The sequence below is a fragment of the Berghia stephanieae genome, chromosome 12 (assembly GCF_034508935.2).
Source record: "Berghia stephanieae isolate SIO BIC M18660-M18661 chromosome 12, UCSD_Bste_1.3, whole genome shotgun sequence".
In the NCBI taxonomy this organism is placed as follows: domain Eukaryota; kingdom Metazoa; phylum Mollusca; class Gastropoda; order Nudibranchia; family Aeolidiidae; genus Berghia; species Berghia stephanieae.
In genome coordinates, this window is record NC_088371.1 from 37,808,173 (window position 1) to 37,831,124 (window position 22,952).

Below are 22,952 nucleotides of genomic sequence, written 5' to 3' on the forward strand. Positions count from 1 at the left end.
TGGTAAAAAAAACCTACTCACAAATAAATGAAAAAGCATCAAATGACGTCTAGATATGATTTTTCTGAAGCAAAGGGTAACATTTCTCAAATTTACAGTCAATCTGTTTTGAGCCACGGTAAAGTTAATTATTCTAAATTAATGCGCTTTTAAAAAAAAAGGAAATATTTGGAACCTACGTTTTAGAAAATTTAGCGATATATGATGAATGCAGCTTGTATAAGATATTATTTGTTTTTGTTGAAGGTGAATTACCTTCAATTTAACCCTCTCTTACCAACCATAGGAAATTGTCACATACGTTACGATAAAAACCAACATTTTTCTTATTCAAATTTATTTTATACATCATAATTTAAAGTAAAGAAACAATGTGTTGTAGCGCATTTTTGCAAAAATAAATTCTGTATCGCAAGAACTTAAATGCTGTTTGTTTTATAATAAAAAAATATTTTTGTGTCATTGGGTTTGAAGTTTTGGGGAAAATCTAAAAAAGGCTGGTTTTTTAAGTGGGAAAGTTAAAAACAAAAAAAAAAAATAAAAACAAAAAAAAAAACAAAAAAAAAAGGAGATTTTGGCCCAAAAGCCTTTATCGGCAACGAAGATACAAACATTAAACCAAAGATTAAAATTTAGGGGTTTTGGCTTTTATTTTCCAACGGGGGGTTTTTGAGAGAAGGTAAAGATTTTCTAAAATTTAATGTTAAAACCGTAATATCTTTCAGGCTTTAGCGGGGATGTTCATCGCTTTTTTTTAATTTTTGTTACGTGCTTTGTTGCAATCAATCTTTTTAAACAAATAATGCCTTCCACTCCTTTTCTGAATTTTTAAAAAATTTACCCCATTCACCGGAGCATACTCAATGTCTCAATCGTGTCTAGTTATATGTTTGTTTGAAAAATTTGGTATTAAGCTTAACCTGGTCAAAATTTTCGCGTGGTGGGTACGAACGAACGGGGTCTCAAGAAGTGGGTTGAGGAGGGATCTTAATGTTTGAGTTTGAAAGAATATTTTTGTGTTCGTCGATGCTCACACGGTAAGCCACGCTCCACCTGCCGGCGGGTTTGTACCCCAAAAGGCGAGGTTCAAACCCCACCACCCCGCGAAAATTTTCTTCTCTATTGTCTCTGGCACTTTTCTATTCACTTCATATCTTGTTGTAAAACCCAAAAAGTGCCGCCCTCACTTTTTTTTGATTAAAAATTCCCCCATACCCGGGCATATCAATGTCTCAATCTTTCTATGTTATATTTTGTGTTGAGAATATTTGGTTTAAGCTTAACGCCGGTCAAAATTTTTTCGGATGGTGGTGTACGAACGAACGGCGGTCTCAAGAAGGGGTGAGAGAGGGATTAGTAATGCTTTGGTTTGAAAGAATATTTTTTTGGTTTGCGCTAGCCACAGGTAGACCACGCTCTCTGGGCCGGCGGAGGGTCGTACCAAATAAGGTCCGGTTCAAACCCCCACCCGCCCGAAAAATTTTTTCATTCCATTGTCTTCTGGACTTTCTATTCTTCTATCTTTTGTTCCAACTAAGGCCCTGCTCCACTCACTTTTCTAAAAAAATTCACCCCAACACCGGAGCATATCAAAACCCCCAATCGTTTTCTATGTTATTTGTTTGTGGAGAAATTTGGCTATTAAGCTTAAAATTTGGGGAAAAATTATTCGCGATGGTGGGTAGAACGATTGGCGGTCTCAAAAAGTGGGTTGAAGGGATCTAGTAATGACTTTGGTTTTGAACGAAAAAAATTTTTTGTGTTCGTCGTAGCTCAACGGTAGAGCCACGCTCTCACCTGCCAGGCGGGTTGTCGTACAATAAGGGTCGCGGTTCAAACCCCACCACCGCCGCGAAAAATTTTCATTTTCCTAATTGTCTTCTGGCCTTTTCTATTCCCTTCATATCTTGTTGTTACCAACAAAGTGCCTCTCCACTCACTTTTTGATTAAAAGATTTCATTGGGTTTTAAGTCATTGGAGTGTAAATTTCATTAGAAATCTAGTCTTGGAGTGTACATTTATTTAGGGAATTGTCATTGGAGTGTAAGATTTATTAGTAATCTAGTCATGGGTGTAAATTTTTTTCTTTAGGGAATCTATATTGGAGTGTAGATTTCATTAAGTAACTAGTCATGGAGTGTAAATTAAATTGGGGGAATCTAGTCATTGGAGTGTAAGTTTCATTAAGGAATCTAGTCATTGGGTGTAAATTTATTTAGGGATTAGTCATTGGAGTGTAAGATTTCATTAGGAATCTAGTCATTGGGTGTAAGATTTACTAGGGAATCAGTCTTGGAGTGTAAGATTCATTGGGAATTCTAGTCATTGGAGTGTAAGTTTCATTAGGTAATTGTCATTGGAGGTAAGATTTCATTAGAGAATCTAGTCATTGGAGATGTACGATTTCATTAGGGAATCTAGTCATTGGAGTGTAAGATTTCATAGGGAATCTAGTCAATTGGAGTGTAAGATTTCATTAGGGAAATTAGTCATGGAGTGTAAGATTTAATTAAGGAATCTAGTCATTGGATGTAAGATTTCATTAAGAATTAGTCATTGGAGTGTAAGATTTCATTATGGAATCTAGTCATTGGAATGTAATATTTCATTAAGGAATCTAGTCATTGGAGTGTAAATTTCATTAGGGAATCTAGTATTGGAGAGTAAGATTTCATTGGGAATCTAGTCATTGGAGTGTAAGATTTCATAAGGAATCTAGTCATTGGAGTGTAAGATTTCATTAGGAATCTAGTCATTGGAGTGTTAGATTTCATTAGGGAATCTAGTCATTGGAGTGTAAGATTTCATTAGGGAAATCTATCATTGGAGTGTACGATTTGCATTAGGGAATCTAGTCATTGGAGTGTAAGATTTCATAAGGGGAATTAGTCATTTGGAATGTAAGATTTCATTATGGAATCTAGTCATTGGAGTGTAAGATTTACTTAGGGAATCTAGTCATTGGAGTGTAAGATTTCATTAGGGAATCTAGTCATTGCAGTGTAAGATTTCATTAGGAATCTAGTCATTGGAATGTAAGATTTCATTTGGAATCTAGTCATTGGAGTGAAGATTTCATTAGGGAATTAGTCATTGGAGTGGTAAGATTTCATATGGGAATCTAGTCTTGGAGTGTAAGATTTCATATGGGAATCTAGTCATTGGAGTGTAAGATTTCATTAGAGAATCTAGTCATTGGAGTGTACGATTTCATTAGGGAATCTAGTCATTGGAGTGAAAAGATTTCATATGGGAATCTAGTCATTGGAGTGTAAGATTTCATTAGGGAATCTAGTCATTGGAGTGTAAGATTTCATTAAGGAATCTATCATTGGAATGTAAGATTTCATTAAGGAATCTAGTCATTGGAGTGTAAGATTTCATTAGGGAATCTAGTCATTGGAGAATGAGTAAGATTTCATTAAGGAATCTAGTCATTGGAATGTAATATTTCATAAGGGAATCTAGTAATTGGAGAACGGAGTAAGATTTCATTAGGGAATCTAGTCATTGCAGTGTAAGATTTCATTAAGGAATCTAGTCATTGGAGTGTAAGATTTCATTAGGGAATCTAGTCATTGAAGTGTAAGATTTCATATGGGAATCTAGTCATTGGAGTGTAAGATTTCATTAGAGAATCTAGTCATTGGAGTGTAAGATTTCATTATGGAATCTAGTCATTGGAATGTAAGATTTCATTAAGGAATTTAGTCATTGGAGTGTAAGATTTCATTAGGGAATCTAGTCATTGGAGTGTAAGATTTCATTAGGGAATCTAGTCATTGGAGAATGAGTAAGATTTCATTATGGAATCTAGTCATTGGAGTGTAAGATTTCATTAAGGAATCTAGTCATTGGAGTGTAAGATTTTAGTAGGGAATCTAGTCATTGGAGTGTAAGATTTCATTAGGGAATCTAGTCATTGAAATGTAAGATTTCATTAGGGAATCTAGTGATTGGAGTGTAAAATTTCATTAGGGAATCTAGTCATTGGAGTGTCAGATTTCATTAAGGAATTTAATCATTGGAGTGTCAGATTTCATTAAGGAATCTAGTCATTGGAGTGTAAGATTTCATTAGGGAATCTAGTCATTGGAGTGTAAGATTTCATTAGGTAATCTAGTCATTGGAGTGTAAGATTTCATTAAGGAATCTAGTCATTGGAGTGTAAGATTTTATTAGGGATTCTAGTCATTGGAGTGTAAGATTTCATTAGGAAATCTAGTCATTGGAGTGTAAGATTTCATTAGGGAATCTAGTCATTGGAGTGTAGATTTCATTAGGTAATCTAGTCATTGGAGTGTAAGATTTCATTAGGGAATCTAGTCATTGGAGTGTAAGATTTCATTAAGTAATCTAGTCATTGGAGTGTAAGATTTCATTAGGGAATCTAGTCATTGGAGTGTAAGATTTCATTAGGTAATCTAGTCATTGGAGTGTAAGATTTCATTAGGGGATCTAGTCATTGGAGTGTAAGATTTCATCAGGGAATCTATTCATTGGATCGTAAGATTTCATTAGGGAATCTAGTCATTGGAGTATGGAGTAAGATATCATTAGGGAATCTAGCCATTAGAACGTAAGATTTCATTAGGGAATCTAGTCATTGGAGAATGAAGTAGGATTTCATTAGGGAATCTTGTTATTGGAGAATGTTGTAAGATTTCATTTCGGAATCTAGTTATTGGAGAATGGTGTAATATTTCATTTCGGAATGTAGTTATTGAAGAATGATGCAAGATTTCATTTCGGAATCTAGTTATTGGACAATGTTGTAAGATTTTCATTTTGGAATCTAGTTATTGGAGAATGATGCAAGATTTCATTAGAGTATCTAGTTATTGGAGGAAGTTGTAAGATTTCATTTCGGAACCTAGTTATTGGAGAATGGTTTAAGATTTCATTAAGGAATCTAGTCATTGGAATGTAATATTTCATATAGGAATCTAGTCATTGGAGAACGGAGTAAGATTTCATTAGGGAATCTAGTCATTGCAGTGTAAGATTTCATTAAGGAATCTAGTCATTGGAGTGTAAGATTTCATTAGAGAATCTAGTCATTGGAGTGTAAGATTTCATTAAGGAATCTAATCATTGGAATGTAAGATTTCATTAAGGAATCTAGTCATTGGAGTGTAAGATTTCATTAGGGAATCTAGTCAATGGAGAATGAGTAAGATTTCATTATGGAATCTTAGTCATTGGAGTGTAAGATTTCCTTAGGGAATCTTAGTCATTGGAGTGTAAGATTTCATTAGAAAATCTAGTCATTGGAGTGTAAGATTTCATTAAGGAATCTAGTCATTGGAGTGTAAGATTTCATTAGGGAATCTAGTCATTGGAGAATGGTAAGATTTCATTATGGAATCTAGTCATTGGAGTGTAAGATTTCCTTAGGGAATCTAGTCATTTGAGTGTAAGATTTCATTAGAGAATCTAGTCATTGGAGTGTAAGATTTCATTATGGAATCTAGTCATTGGAATGTAAGATTTCATTAAAGAATATAGTCATTGGAGTGTAAGATTTCATTAGGGAATCTAGTCATTGGAGTGTAAGATTTCATTAGGGAATCTAGTCATTGGAGTGTAAGATTTCATTAGGGAATTAGTCATTGAAATGTAAGATTTCATTAGGGAATCTAGTGATTGGAGTGTAAAATTTCATTGGGAATCTAGTCATTGGAGTGTCAGATTTCATTAAGGAATTTAATCATTGGAGTGTCAGATTTCATTAAGGAATCTAGTCATTGGAGTGTAAGATTTCATTAGGGAATCTAGTCATTTGAGTGTAAGATTTCATTAGGTAATCTAGTCATTGGAGTGTAAGATTTCATTAAGGAATCTATTAATTGGAGTGTAAGATTTCATTAGGGAATTTAGTCATTGGAGTGTAAGATTTCATTAGGGAATCTAGTCATTGGAGTGTAAGATTTCATTAGGTAATCTAGTCATTGGAGTGTAAGATTTCATTAAGGAATCTATTCATTGGAGTGTAAGATTTCATTAGGTAATCTAGTCATTGGAGTGTAAGATTTCATTAGGGAATTGAGTCATTGGAGTGTAAGATTTCATTAGGTAATCTAGTCATTGGAGTGTAAGATTTCACTAGGGAATCTAGTCATTGGAGTGTAAGATTTCATTAGGAATCTAGTCATTGGAGTGTAAGATTTCTTTAGGTAATCTAGTCATTGGAGTGTAAGATTTCATTAGGGAATCTAGTCAATGGAGTGTAAGATTTCATTAGGTAATCTAGTCATTGGAGTGTAAGATTTCATTAAGGAATCTAGTCATTGCTGTGTAAGATTTCATCAGGGAATCTATTCATTCTAGCGGAAGATTTCATTAGGGAATCTAGTCATTGGAGCGTAAGATTTCATTAGGGAATCTAGTCATTGGAGAATGGAGTAAGATTTCATTAGGGAATCTAGCCATTAGAGCGTAAGATTTCATTAGGGAATCTAGTCATTGGAGAATGAAGTAGGATTTCATTAGGGAATCTTGTTATTGGAGAATATTGTAAGATTTCATTTCGGAATCTAGTTATTGGAGAATGGTGTAAGATTTCATTTCGGAATCTAGTTATTGGAGAATGATGCAAGATTTTATTTCGGAATCTAGTTATTGGACAATGTTGTAAGATTTCATTTTGGAATCTAGTTATTGGAGAATGATGCAAGATTTCATTAGGGTATCTAGTTATTGGAGGAAGTTGTAAGATTTCATTTCGGAATCTAGTTATTGGAGAATGGTTTAAGATTTCATTAAGGAATCTAGTCATTGGAATGTAATATTTCATATAGGAATCTAGTCATTGGAGAACGGAGTAAGATTTCATTAGGGAATCTAGTCATTGGAATGTAAGATTTCATTAAGGAATCTAGTCATTGGAGTGTAAGATTTCATTAGGGAATCTAGTCATTGGAGAATGAGTAAGATTTCATTATGGATTCTAGTCATTGGAGTGTAAGATTTCCTTAGGGAATCTAGTCATTGGAGTGTAAGATTTCATTAGAAAATCTAGTCATTGGAGTGTAAGATTTCATTAAGGAATCTAGTCATTGGAGTGTAAGATTTCATTAGGGAATCTAGTCATTGGAGAATGAGTAAGATTTCATTATGGAATCTAGTCATTGGAGTGTAAGATTTCCTTAGGGAATCTAGTCATTGGAGTGTAAGATTTCATTAGAGAATCTAGTCATTGGATTGTAAGATTTCATTATGGAATCTAGTCATTGGAGTGTAAGATTTCATTAGGGAATCTAGTCATTGTAGTGTAAGATTTCATTAGGGAATCTAGTCATTGGAGAATGAGTAAGATTTCATTATGGAATCTAGTCATTGGAGTGTAAGATTTCATTAAGGAATCTAGTCATTGGAGTGTAAGATTTCATTAGGGAATCTAGTCATTGGAGAATGAGTAAGATTTCATTATGGAATCTAGTCATTGGAGTGTAAGATTTCATATGGGAATCTAGTCATTGGAGTGTAAGATTTCATTAGGGAATCTAGTCATTGGAGTGTAAGATTTCATTAAGGAATCTAGTCATTGGAATGTAAGATTTCATTAAGGAATCTAGTCATTGGAGTGTAAGATTTCATTAGGGAATCTAGTCATTGGAGAATGAGTAAGATTTCATTATGGAATCTAGTCATTGGAGTGTAAGATTTACTTAGGGAATCTAGTCATTGGAGTGTAAGATTTCATTAGAGAAATCTAGTCATTGGAGTGTAAGATTTCATTAGGAATCTAGTCATTGGAATGTAGATTTCATTAAGGAATCTAGTCATTGGAGTGTAAGATTTCATTAGGGAATCTAGTCATTGGAGTTAAGATTTCATTAGGGAATCTAGTCATTGGAGTGTAAGATTTCATATGGGAATCTAGTCATTGGAGTGTAAGATTTCATTAGAGAATCTAGTCATTGGAGTGTACGATTTCATTAGGGAATCTAGTCATTGGAGTGTAAGATTTCATATGGGAATCTAGTCATTGGAGTGTAAGATTTCATTAGGGAATCTAGTCAATGGAGTGTAAGATTTCATTAAGGAATCTAGTCATTGGAATGTAAGATTTCATTAAGGAATCTAGTCATTGGAGTGTAAGATTTCATTAGGGAATCTAGTCATTGGAGAATGAGTAAGATTTCATTAAGGAATCTAGTCATTGGAATGTAATATTTCATAAGGGAATCTAGTTAATGGAGAACGGAGTATCATTAGGAATCTAGTCATTGGAGTGTAAGATTTCATTAGGGAATTAGTCATTGGAGTGTAAGATTTCATTAGGAATCTAGTCATTGGAGTGTAAGATTTCATTAGGAATCTAGTCATTGGAGTGTAAGATTTCATTAGGGAATTAGTCATTGGAGAATGTGTAAGATTTCATTATGGAATCTAGTCATTGGAGTGTAAGATTTCTTTAGGGAATCTAGTCATGGAGTGTAAGATTTCATTAGAAATCTAGTCATTGGGTGTAAGATTTCATTATGGAATCTAGTCATTGGAATGTAAGATTTCATTAGGGAATCTAGTCATTGTAGTTTAAGATTTCACTAGGGAATCTAGTCTTTGGGAAAGTGTAAGATTTCATTAGGGAATCTAGTCATTGGAGTGTAGATTTCATTAGGAATCTAGTCATTGGAGTGTAAGATTTCATTAGGAATCTAGTCATTGGAGTTTAAGATTTCATTAGGGAATCTAGTCATTGGAGTGTAAGATTTCATTAGGGAATCTAGTCATTGGAGAATGGAGTAAGATTTCATTAGGGAATCTAGTTATTGGAGAATGATGCAAGATTTCATTTCGGAATCTAGTTATTGGACAATGTTGTAAGATTTCATTTTGGAATCTAGTTATTGGAGAATGATGCAAGATTTCATTAGGGTATCTAGTTATTGGAGGAAGTTGTAAGATTTCATTTCGGAATCTAGTTATTGGAGAATGGTTTAGATTTCATTAAGGAATCTAGTCATTGGAATGTAATATTTCATTAGGAATCTAGTCATTGGAGAACGGAGTAAGATTTCATTAGGGAATCTAGTCATTGCAGTGTAAGATTTCATTAAGGAATCTAGTCATTGGAGTGTAAGATTTCATTAGGGAATCTAGTCATTGGAGAATGAGTAAGATTTCATTATGGAATCTAGTCATTGGAGTGTAAGATTTCCTTAGGGAATCTAGTCATTGGAGTGTAAGATTTCATTAGAAAATCTAGTCATTGGAGTGTAAGATTTCATTAAGGAATCTAGTCATTGGAGTGTAAGATTTCATTAGGGAATTTAGTCATTGGAGAATGAGTAAGATTTCATTATGGTATCTAGTCATTGGAGTGTAAGATTTCCTTAGGGAATCTAGTCATTGGAGTGTAAGATTTCATTATGGAATCTAGTCATTGGAGTGTAAGATTTCATTATGGAATCTAGTCATTTGAATGTAAGATTTCATTATGGAATCTAGTCATTGTAGTTTAAGATTTCATTAGGGAATCTAGTCATTGGAGTGTAAGATTTCATTAAGGAATCTAGTCATTGGAGTGTAAGATTTCATTATGGAATCTAGTCATTGGAGTGTAAGATTTCATTAGGGAATCTAGTCATTGGAGTGTAAGATTTCAACAAGGGAATCTAGTCATTGGAGTGTAAGATTACATTAGGGAATCTAGTCATTGGAGTGTAAGATTTCATTAGGGAATCTAGTCATTGGAGTGTAAGATTTCATTAGGGAATCTAGTCATTGGAGTGTAAGATTTCATTATGGAATCTAGTCATTGGAGTGTAAGATTTCATTAGGGAATCTAGTCATTGGAGTGTAAAATTTCATTAGGGAATCTAGTCATTGGAGAATGGAGTAAGATTTCATTAGGGAATCTAGTCATTGGAGTGTAAAATTTCATTAGGGAATCTAGTCATTGGAGTGTAAGATTTCATTAAGGAATCTAGTCATTGGAGTGTAAGATTTCATTAGGGAATCTAGTCATTGGAGTGTAATATTTCATAAGGGAATCCAGTCATTGGAGTGTAAGATTTCATTAACGAATCTAGTCATTGGAGTGTAAGATTTCATTAGGGAATCTAGACATTGGAGTGTAATATTTCATAAAGGAATCCAGTCATTGGAGAATGTAGTAAGATTTCATAGGGATTCTAGTCATTGGAGTGTAAGAGTTCATTAGGGAATCTAGTCATTGCAGTGTAATATTTCATAAGGGAATCCAGTCATTGGAGTGTAAGATTTCATTAAGGAATCTAGTCATTGGAGTGTAAGATTTCATTAGGGAATTAAGTCATTGGAGTGTAAGATTTCATTAGGGAATCTAGACATTGGAATGTAAGATTTCATTAAGGAATCTAGTCATTGGAGTGTAAGATTTCATTAGGGAATCTAGACATTGGAGTGTAAGATTTTATTAGGTAATCTAGTCATTGGAGTGTAAGATTTCATTAGGGAATCTAGTCATTGGAGAATGGAGTAAGATTTCATTAGGGAATCTAGCCATTGGAGTGTGATATTTCATAAGGGAATCCAGTCATTGGAGAATGGAGTAAGATTTCATAGGGATTCTAGTCAATGGAAAGAAAGATTTCATTAAGGAATCTAGTCATTGGAGAATGGTGTAAGAATTCATTTCGATATCCACGTATTTGAGAATGATGAAAGATTTCATAGGGATTCTAGTCATTGGAGTGTACGATTTCAGTTTGGAATCTAGTAATTATTTAATGGTGTCAGATGTCATTGGGGAATCTTGTCATAGGAAAATGATGTAAATTTTCATTTGGGAATCGTCATTAGAGAATGATGTAAGACTTCATTAGGGAATCGACAATGCAGAATGATGTAAAATTTCATTTGGGAATCGTCTTTGGAGAATGGTGCGACATTACATAGATCTTAGTATCAAGAATGTCAAAGTTTTAACCTTTTGTTTGCAAAATAAAACTAGCACTACCCGAGTATTGACAATGCGATGTACCATCATCTGTATCTCTGAAAACAGCTTTTACTTTTTTAAGCCAGAAAACATTTCTTTTAAACATCGAATGAAATGACGTCATCGAAACAAAAACTCTCAAATTTGAGAATTATATCTTGTTCCGGTCTGCATGTTGTAACTAATTCTACCCAATTTAACATAATCGAAATGTCTGTATGTTTAATAATTGGGATAAACTCTGGCTTTACTATGCTCTAAATGTATACTTTATGTGACTTAATTCAGACTTCTAACTTGTTTACTGTATACTGGAGTTCCATCTCCCTACAGAGGTTGAATGTCAGGCACGTCATTCTTCAAGCTCAAGAGTCATTACCGAGAAGTCGATTATCTTTTTTTTCAGTCGTTGCCTCCACATTTCCTATCGGTCACTTTACTGTAGAACGAGCTTAAGTCTCAATTGTAAACTGGCTCTAGGCAACCATGAGTTGTTATTTTTCAAACCTGTTGCTAGGCTGGTTCAGAATAAAACAAATGTAAGACAGGCGATCAAACACTGTTATAAAATATCAGAAGCTGGTCGGTCGGTGACGAATTAAAAAACGACATATGTAGTAATATCACATCTAAATAAAAGAGTGTGATAGTAAAAGGTGCCCGTTAACAATTGAGTCGGTCAAATGTCTATCCAGACCCAAAAGGATAGTGCTAAGTCTTGTACATAAAACAAATTTGAGAAGCACGGTTGTCCTCAATATTAGCTGGGTCGTGATTTGTATATAGAGTGAAGTAGTGTCCACACCACACATCTTCACAAAAATCAAAGCAACGCAGTGTCAAGATTACAGAGGAGCAAACCCGAGACGACACCAAGACAAGATTTGTTTGTGTGTATTGTATTGTCTTTATATGTTACTGAATTGGTACGTTTTGGTTATCAAAACTGTCAATGTTATTTTGACATTTTATCATTTAAAATAAAATTATAATTTGATTTAATCAGCAGACTTGTTTAATAATTTAGAGTAATACTTTTGTCGAGACCTTTTGTAAAATCGTTACCCTGATGGTAGTTGAAAATATCTTTATATTTTAATGTCATAAAAACAGTGAAACTATCCAGGACTTCCTTGGTTTGCCCCGTATCTTTCTGCCAGCTACCTTTACCTCCAGCACTGATTTTTGAATGAATTTGTGTCTCCGAACATGTCCAAGTTGTGATTGACTGTTAAATCATTCTGAAACCGTAACACATCCAATTCCAGCGGCCGTAGTGCTCTGATGGATGTTGTTGTCACCACCTTTGGATTAAATGAGAGAGAAATCCAAAAATACTGCTCCTGTCATTACCGTAAAATGGAGCGAATAAGGCCAGTTGGGATGACTCTGACAAGCTCCCCACCACCTCCTTTTCCCAGATTGAAAATTATTATACTAACATGCTAACAAGTTCATCATTTGATAGATCTCAGCTTTTCCCACAATTAAGAAGAAGATCATTGGACAAGTTATTTCATGGTCAAGATATAAAGATGTTAACTAGTGGTTGTCATGGCCTGTGAGCGGGGGATATCAAATAGAAGGTCGTCACCATTATTTTGTTTCCTTTCATGTCCGGTGTGTAATTTTTTTTCAATTTCCAGTATTATTTGGGTCCTTTTGGTTTCATCTTCTGCTTGGGCTATCTATCTTCTAAGTTCTCTTTCTTGGGCTCTTTCTTCTCGTTCCTCTCTATGTATTCTGTCCAGGGGCGTGGCTATATTGGTTGATTTGGTGCCTGGCACCGCATCCATCTTTTAAAAATGGATAAATCTCCCAAAAAAACTGAGAAATTGTATATAACGCCTCTTACTTTTTTGAGTCTTTGCTTTTATGTTTTTTCTTTCTTTCGTATATAAAGATATAGCATGTCTCTAGTCTCTTTCTTCTGATTCTGGCACCACCTTATACTGTAAGCATGCCACGCCACTGATTCTGTCTTGATTTTCGTTTTCCTCTTTACGTATTCTTTCTTTTTGTTTTCTTTCTTATTTTACTTTCTCTTTGCACCATGAAAATATTCTTTTCTGAGGTAATTTCAAGTCCTTTGTAAGACTTAAGTAGATATATGTTGTACACGTCTCTTACCTTTCTTAAATTGGTGAATTTCATATCACTTAAGCTGGACATCATGATTTCATACAACTCCGGTCACTTGATGAATATTGTAGGTCACGTTGAGCAGATCTTCTCCCTTCTAAATTCGACGGTATGGCTGAAACCCACTTTCAGTCAAACAGTTTCATGTTTAATGGTGGCAACGACGTCACTTCCGTGTTGCTACTAAAAGCTTCTGCGCATCTTTCCCACAACAATACAACACAACATTGTAATAAATGGGTTACGACATTTTATATAAATTCACAGGATACTGTTACTGACTGTTTTAGTAATTTACACTAACCTGTACTAACTGTCTATCTTTTAAATTCTCATTCTCTCATTTCAACGTATTTTTGTATGTTGACTTTGACGCCTTTTACCGTGATATTTGTAAAGCAATGTGTCAATACAATGAGGAGTTATTATGAATTGTTTCGATAACAATGTGTCAATCGCGTGTACTCTAAACTATGTTTCTCCGAAAAGTTTGTCACCAATGTGTGTGGCACGTCGTTATTTTGTGTACAATTATTCGCAATGACGCTAATATACTAGCGTGTGACAACAATAATAGGATAACGAAATAATCCTGAGTTATTCTATCACTAACATGGCGGCTAGTAGACTCCTTTGTATTTAAGACTCACTTTTCAGAAAACAATATATAAGTGGTTTTCTGAAACAATGATGTCAAAATGTGTTTAAAACAAATCACTATGCAAAACTAACCACGATGTCTATTGTTATTATGTGATGCCCAGCTCATGTACAAGAGAATAATGAAGGATAATAATATATTTACCAACTCAATTAGTGGCTGGGTCCCTCACTTGTACGATCGTTGTCCAGATATCGAATATTGTTCAAGTGATGTCTAAAATTCATGACAATAAAATGTCGGTAAGTTTCACAATCATTAGTAAAATGTGTTCATTTTAACAATAAGTGATTTATGATAGGTTATGTGAATCGCTACGGAAATGTAAACACATTGAAGAAAAAAAATATTCATGAATGAATCGACAACAGAATGAAATTAGCGATGCACTAACAAACTGATCAAGGAATGAATGAATGAGTGAATAGATGAATGAATCGTATAAATGCGTGAGAAAATGAATGTATAAATGAGTGAGTAAATGAATTAACGAATACCTAAATGTATGAATGATTGGATAAATGTGAGAATAAACGCATAAATGGATGAATGAATGAAGGAAGGAATGGATGAATAAAAAATGAATGAATGAATAATGTATGAATAAGGGAATAAACGAATGAATGAATAAACGAATGAATAAAGGAAGGAAGTGATGAGAAAATGAAAGAATAAATTAATGTATAAATGAATAAATAAATGAATAAAAATTGAATGATTTAGTGAATGACTAACCGAATTAAATGAATTAATGAATGAAAAATTCATGCAATACCGTAAAGAGCGAGTTGAATTAAAATAGACTCGATAATCAAATGTGACAATCAAAAGTTTTATAATTGGAACTTTAAAGTTTGATTGAGAGAGATGCATGTAAACTAAGTAAATTAACTTCTTTATATGTGTCTCCTCTTTAATTTCATGATCTGATGAGCGTTCAGGACCTAATTTGACTACATTTATGAAATAAAAATATGATTAATAAGGTCCCCAGAATTTACTATTCAATTTACAAAAGAACAAATGGCGAATTCTTTAAGAATATATGAATGAAAAGATGATATTTAGTTAATTGAATGGAGATCACAGTTACAAATGACAATATGATGATATTATTTAACTTATGCGATCTTGCTGGGATGACGATAAGGTTATGTGGACGTGTGAAGTTACAATTCCAGTCAGAGAGGATTTGCAATTGGATTCAATAGTCTGATGTCACACGCCCGGCAACGGCGGCCATCTTGGTTCTAAACAAAGAAAATCATTACTTTTTATTCTTCATGCTGACTAGAACTTTTCATTCCCTTTTCATATGCCTTGTGATCAGAATGTGTAAAAGTCAATACATGATCAAATTGATGGGTTTTTTACCTCTGGATACGCGTTTAAGCTCGCCGGGGAAATATTCCATACGGCGTCAGCCATTGTTCCGATAGTTTAGAGCCAGTGTTACTAAGTTACCATACGTCATAAGGAAGGAAGTGACAGTACGACTGTTGAAGACTATTCTTGCTCGTCAGGACCCGGGCTTGACAGAATCTTGACAGTACTTCAACAGGCAAAGGTGATGAAGGAAGCTCCGGCGACTTGATGGCGGAAATCAAACTAGTGAAGCGCTCCATAAAGTCCCGAGAGTGATATAACATATAAACGTTTGAAATATAGGTAATTCGAGGAGTTGACTATTGTGGCGGCCAAGGCGTAATACTTGTGAGAAGTTTGTAAAGAAAATGAAATCAATCAGCTTTTATAATAAGTGGCTACGCGACAAAGATTGAAAGAAACGTATTCACCATTATGAAATTAATTCAAAGAGAAGGCTATTGGAGGAATGATCATCTAATACTAGGAAGTAAAGTTGTTCTAATCCTGCCGAAATATAAGTGAAATGAGATGAACTCCGTTCTTATGTTTATCTTCTTAAATAACACGAATATGAATCCTTGTTTTTTGACAGTGGTCTGCTTCTCCTTCTTCTTCTTTTTCTTCTTCTTCTTTTTCTTCTTCTTCTTCGTTCGGGCAGCCAACATATCGCGCTGGCGACAAGGGCTGCGCCTTAATATTGCGTTCAGAGCGGCAAGGAACTTGTTAATGACTTGGAGCTGTCACTATGTCTTGCAGATTGTTCCATTCATTTGTGATTTGAGGGGAAAAGCTCTGTTGGCGGCTATATGTTGTGCTTGATTTGTTGATTGTGTATTTCAAGGATTAACCCTCTCCTTACCAGCTATTTTTAGAATTTCCCTCGATAATTCACTCCAAACCAACACAAGAAAAGACTTTTCTTACTCAAACTAAAAAGTAACAAGTGGGCTCTACAACACAGTGTTTAGTGTCTATATCTGTAATCAAAGAATTTCTTTAATGTTGTGATGTAAAAGAGAAATCAAAATGAGAAAATTGTATATTGCATCGTAACGAATGTGACGATTTTCCTATGGGTGATAAGGAGAGGGTTAAGTAATATGAGTGTTGTGAATGTCTGTTGACAGTTGTGGATTGGTGTTTATGTTACGAATGACAGTTTTTGTAAAGGACCCAGACAGTTTTTATCGACTGGACAAATTTAGGCAAATCAAGTGATCTCATAGTGCCCAATGTGTCTGAGTCCGTGTCAGATTTAATGGTTTTCCAGCTGATAGTGTCTCAGTCTTCCTTGAGGTCTCTCTGATCTAAGAGGATGTTATTTTGTTTTGGCAAGTGGAATCGTCGGCAAATAGTCTGGAACTTCGATTCAGGTCAAGCGGCAGATCATCGATGTGGAGAAAGAATAACAGTGGGCCCAGTAATGATCCCTGATAAATTCCGGTTTCAACATCAATAAAGGTCGAGTTTCTCCTTTCACTACACCCGACCGTTTTCTGCCCAGTAGAAAATGTTTAATGAATATATTAATTTTCCATCGAATGCCATAGTACTGGAGTTTGGTGATCAGCAATCTGTGACAGACTTTGGAAAAGATATTATTCGTGTCTAATGTCCAGGTCTTTTTAGGGGTTAACCTTAGTCACCCCAACTGACCTTATTCACCCCATACCTGTGTTTCTAAAATATTCGATTTAGACATCGAACACATTAAATCATTATTATGCATGAACACCATTTATTTATTTCAGAAGCATTTTAACCCAATGATCAACTAAAAAGCAAGGCTAGAGACTCCTAAGTTAAAGTAGTAGAGAACCCCCATGTCGAACACAGATTCCTAGTTTAGTGGGAGTGGAAATGAGTTGTTTTCATTGTCATTATTTGAACGAGAAAATCATTCTCTTCCACTCCCACTAAGCAGGCTTCAAACTCCCCGGAGTCCATAAAATGGCTTTGGAACTCTCAGACATTCTCTTGCAAATAATATGTTGAAACGAATAATATTTCAAAAACGACTGGTATGAAATGAGATTAATATTGTTTTTAATGTGAATTACTCTCTTTGAAAACAACTTTTAATGAAGATGATGATAAATATTCATCTATCTTAAAATAACTGCTTCAAGAGTTGAACTGTCAAACTGGAAAACGTGTAAAATAGGATTCTTTCGCGGGTTTTGGAATTTGTAAATGAGTTATTTTTATCCCGCGATATAAAAACGAATTTAATAAACCCAATCCGTCAAAGAAAACCTTTATTCCAACCCTCAAAGTTATTTTCTTAGAAATACCATAATCAAAAAATTGTAAAAAAACTCCATTATTTTGCATTGAATTCAGGTTATCTGTAATGATCATTTAATTCAGGAAAGATTGGAGTTTTGATCATCAATGTAATGTTTTGATTAAAAGATTGACCAGCTGAAGGTTTAGTATGGAACTCAAAGCAACATGTTTATTTCTTCGTTTCGTATAATCTGTTCAGTAACAAGAATACAGTTCCAGCAGTGGCAGTTTGGGTTTAGTGATTATGTTAATATAAGGGACTTAACCGAGGTAATTGTATCATTTAGTATATTACTCAGTTGCAACCCTTTGTCCATGACAATCAAAACATATCAGACCACACGGATTTCCCTTTAATCGCCGTTCGCCGACCCCTCAATCGACCGACCCCTGCAAGATTTCCATATCACGGAATCAAACCATTGCTTATTATTTAGGGAATTTGATTCGTTTGTCAATAAAAAAAGCAAAAAACTTTCACATAAAAAGTAAAGCGTTTCCTTTGATGAATTGAAATCAGCTTTTAATTTGGAATTGAAAGACTCCAACAGTAAACGAAGATCCTTTTGAATTAGGTCAAATATGACAGTTCATGGTGATACTACACACATCCCTTTGTAAGTGTGTTGTTGCATGTAAGCGGGTTTCCTTGTTTCTGTATCTATTCGTTGGATTTTATTGATTTTCGATTGCTTTTGGAACGATTGACTTCTGTTTTCGTTCTGATTTGAGAATATTGTTGGTCTTACTGTTATACAACCTGGTTTCGAAGTATTTTTCTCTGTGTAAATATTACTCAAAATATTCTCAATGTCGATCCCTTCCAAATGATTCGACATTCTCAAAAGGTTTATTTTCTTCGTCTGCTATTATGAAACTTTTGACCCAAATAGAATCAATTTGTATTTAAACATAATGTAAAGATAAAATAAAACCCAATCAGCTGTCCTTTAAACCTTATTTTAAGCCAATTTATTTAGTGAAAATATTCTGCAATCGTTGAATAATTTTTATATTTAAAATGCTCAAAGCAACGATTGCGTATTTACTAATAAATGATAGAGTTTTCCATTGGGAGAGGTGGAAAAATATATGTTAAATGACAGCAGGTTGTTCGCTGGAACTAGAGACGATATCAAAAAATGGTACAGGGAGCGGATGGATGTTGCAATTTATATCTGCAGACATAATTTGATATCGTAGGAAAGAGGAAAGGTAGTCGCTAATACAAAATGCATTTTTGGGCAACGTCGACATCGATTTACACTCGGGGGGGCCAATATCCAATAGGGCAAGAATTATGTCTAACGAATGCTGTTGTTAATGGCCAAACATCCATCAAGGTATCGAGCAGTCTTTGAAACCGTCAAACCTGATTTTGGAAATTTGAGATTCAAATATATATGAATGCCACACCCGTCATAATCTATTATCTAAAATAAATGGGGTTGGGTGCTAATATTGTTCCTTACAACCCGTGTCATCAACAAAGTTCTATGTTTGATAATTTTCAGAGTTCAAAATTTACCAAACATTTCATAAGCCTGTATACTTCTAGCCAGTTCGATGTTTTCAATTTTTTAAGATACCAACTTCTAAGTAGCTAACTTGTCGATTTTGTTTGGTTGTTATTCATATTCAATGCCAGTGGGAATAAAGCTGCTGTGTGCAGTAACAGATGCATTAATATTTTCATTGAGCAACACAATATATATTCAAATCGAGAGGTGATTTGCCACTTTGGCATATTTTAAGTCAAATGATAATATCGTTGCGTATCAATTTCTCAGCAAATGTATCAGCTATCTTCCTTTTTAACTAAGGTGACTCATAAGCATCGCTAGTTCCGTGAATCACCTTGAAAAAAAAAACAAAAGCAAAAATGCAATTAGACTATAGTGGTCATGGTTCTTACCATACATTTTGTCTATGCCCTAGGGTTATTATTGTAAGAAGTCTTTATCGTACGACTTCTATTTATCTATATATTGTGGGTCAGATGTTTTATGTTGTCAATGTAAAAAGAAAACCAAGTTGTATAAAAGTCAATTGTATTCCGATCTGGCAAATTCCGTCCGATGTCGCACAAGTTAGTTTTGAAATACGAGCAAATAAAGGTGAAAAATCGTTATCTGCATTTTCTGTTGTTTTTTTTCATTGTTTATATTATTCATTCAACTACATTCTCTCGAAAGAAGTTTACAATATGAAGCTTATGGATAATTTAATTCATTTTTTTCTGAGGTCTACTGAAGATAAATACCTTTGAATTGACCTAAATTCTGCATCTCTATGGTAAAGGATTTCAATTTATCGCCGATAACCGTCATTTGTGCCTACCTCAAAATATTACATTTCATTCTTTTTGTCCTCAGTCGCTATTTTAACTCTCTCCTTACCAACCATTTTCAGGATTTTCCCCAAAACGTCACACACAACTAACACAAAGATATATTTTTATCACTCAAAAACAATTATAGTAGCAGTAAAGTTCTTCTGATGCATAATTTCTTTAACAAAACATGCTCTACAACATACTGTTCATTTTCTTGCAATTTTGTGATTATAGTAGGTGAGGAGAGGGTTAAATGCAAGTAAGTGCGCATGAATACGAGATACCGTTGAGTCAGTATGGCGACTGTGCATGGCTATTAGGGAATTTTATTACCTACTTGAAGAGCTCAACAACTAGACCAGCAGGCACTCTACTACATGGGCTGGGTTCTATGCCCATTGACGAAATTGTGACTCCAGCCAGGAACAGACGTGCTTGGTCGCAATATGTGGATTCCCTGTGACCGTGACACTTTTATGTTGATTTAGCATAGCACCTTATAGGTACCGTACTAATGTACAATGCAACTAATATATACATCAGGGACAACGTGGCTCAAGGGTAGGGTTTTTGATTCGTACCCAAATGGAACCGAGTTCGACTAACCGCCTCGCTGTGTGGCCTTGAGCAAGTCACCTCGCCCTAGCTCACTTTGCGGGGCTGGACTGCGGCTGACGCCTGGATTATTCCAGTATTCCTTTAGAATTGAGCCTAAAGACAATTTTCCCTTGGGAATGAGTAAAGGGTATTTTTATTTTATTTTATTCTTATAAAGTTATACATAAAACGACTAATTTGATTTCATAAATGCACCAAAGACCTGAATATAGGATCTAAGGAACTAAATTTTCCTCTTCAAAAAAAAGTATCGAGTCAAAGAGACGAATGTACCTGTAGTCAAAAATTCGTAATTCAACGATCTTACCCCAACTCATTCCAAAATGGTCTGATCAACATGAAGAGTTAGATCTACACCAGTTTAAGGTCAAATCTGTCTTTGAGTTGTTCTAAATCTTGACTTGTCCTTGTCTGTTGTTGTTGTTGTTGCAAATATTGTTGCTTTTCTTTGATGACCTTTGAAACAAGACTTTCATGGAATTTGGTTTTCTTTTTACTTTGACAACATAAATCCTTTGGCTAAGAATGTATAGGTAAACTGACGTTAATCGGCAAGGACGACGACATTCCAAACATTCCTAGTTGATGTTTACTACAACAAAGTTTTAAATATTCAAAACTTAAAACTGTAATAGAAAATAATAGGGAAATATTTAACAAGGAGAAAATATCACCTATCAAAATAAAAGAAAATATTTATTTGACTGCGTCCTTCTCGGCTAATGTTCCTTTCTAGGACATGTTTAAAACAATTCAATCTCAATTCAGAACACAATACAGACAACAACAACAACAACAACAACAACAACAACAACAACAATAACAACAACAACAACAAATGATAAACATGTATAGGGCGATAGAAGACACATTTCCCCAAACCAAGGGATGCCCGATGACTGCACCCAGCAGGCATACTGTGTGGCTGTGTCTACAACCCACAATTTATTCTCGATGTGGTGTATATATGTGACCCCTCTTCTCAAAACGGTATTATGTCGGGATGGACCAGATGCTAAAACATCAAATTAAGGTTAAACTGGTCAAAAATATGAAACGTTAGTATTTAACACAGTAAAATATGATATTCCTTCTCCTCTATAACGCAAATAAACTCAACTTAAACATGATATTCTGGCTACAAATGTCATTTTCAGCATCTTAATCATCCCCACTTAATACCATTTTGAGATGACGGGTCACATATTGATAGAAAGGCGTAAACAAAGAATGATAACACGCGTGGTCATTTTATTTCAATTCAGTTGACACGTTTGTATGTTGTTGTCAGATCTACAGATATGATTACATAATTTTCTCTCAGCAATATTTCTGAAATATCTTTTTTCTGTGCGGCTATGTGGTCTAGTGGTATGACACTCGCTTTCGGATCGGAAGGTCCTGGGTTCGAGCCTCACGCTCGGCGCATAGTTGAGTCCTTGGAAAGGGCTCTTTACTCACATTCTCTGGCCGTACTCAGGTGTAAAATGAGTAGCTGGTCGTTAACAGCGTTGTCTTTGTCCGAAAAATTGTAATAACGCCTAACAGGGACCCCTTGTTAAGCGCTTTGAGCACATTTAGTGGATGTTGGGCTATAAAAAGCTCAATTAAAAAAAAATAATATATCCCTTATCAAAGCTTGGGAATTTTACTAGTAAATGTGGTAAAATAATTACTGTGGTAGATGTTATTAATTGCAATTACTTCTTATCTTTGTTTGTTTTGTTTTTAAGGGTTTTACGGCACTTGCAACACATGAAGGTCATATCAGCGCCAGTAAAATGGAAGAAAATGGGATAGTAAAAAGTTCTAGAATTACAATTAAATCACAAAAGAAAAGGTGAGACAAAGGGGAATTGGTTCAAATAGGGAACGGGTGTAAATTCCAAGAGCACACCGTCAAAGTACATAGTTTGAGATCACCTGAAAGTCTCATCCAGACATAAGCACAGGTCCCAACTAAGAGGAATACACTCAAATGTTTACAAATCATATAATATAATATGTAAACTAAACATAATACAATGCATAACAGAGAGATGGTTTACAAGGAAAAAAATAGCATCTTCCAAAACTATAACTATACATTCGACTGTTTCCAGCCAAGGAACTCCCGACCAGGGCCAGGACAAAACGAAGTAATCTCATTCCCAGACAACGACAGGAAACAATTTGGAAAACGGGTTGGGGGGGGGATAGAAGACACAGCAAATGCTTATCTTTAACATTTTTAGAAACCCGGTTATAATATCCTAAAGGGGAAAAACCAGATAAACGATCACAGATTCTAAATAAATAAATATAAATCCCTTTATTCATCCCATAGGAGAAATTTGTCTCTAGGGTCCATTTTAAGGGAAGACTGGAATAACCGAGGCGTCAGCCGTACCGCAGCGCCACAAATTGAGCTAGGGCGATGTGACTTGCTCAATGGCACAAAATGCAGCGGCGGGTGATCGAACTCGGTTCCTTTCAGGTACGAAGCAAAGACCATACTGCTGAGCCACGCTGCCCCCCCCCCCCCCCCCCCCCTCTTTTTTTTCACGCTCTTAGAGTACAATGAGCAGTCGTTTAATGTCTTTTCCATCAAGGAATATAAATGAGAACA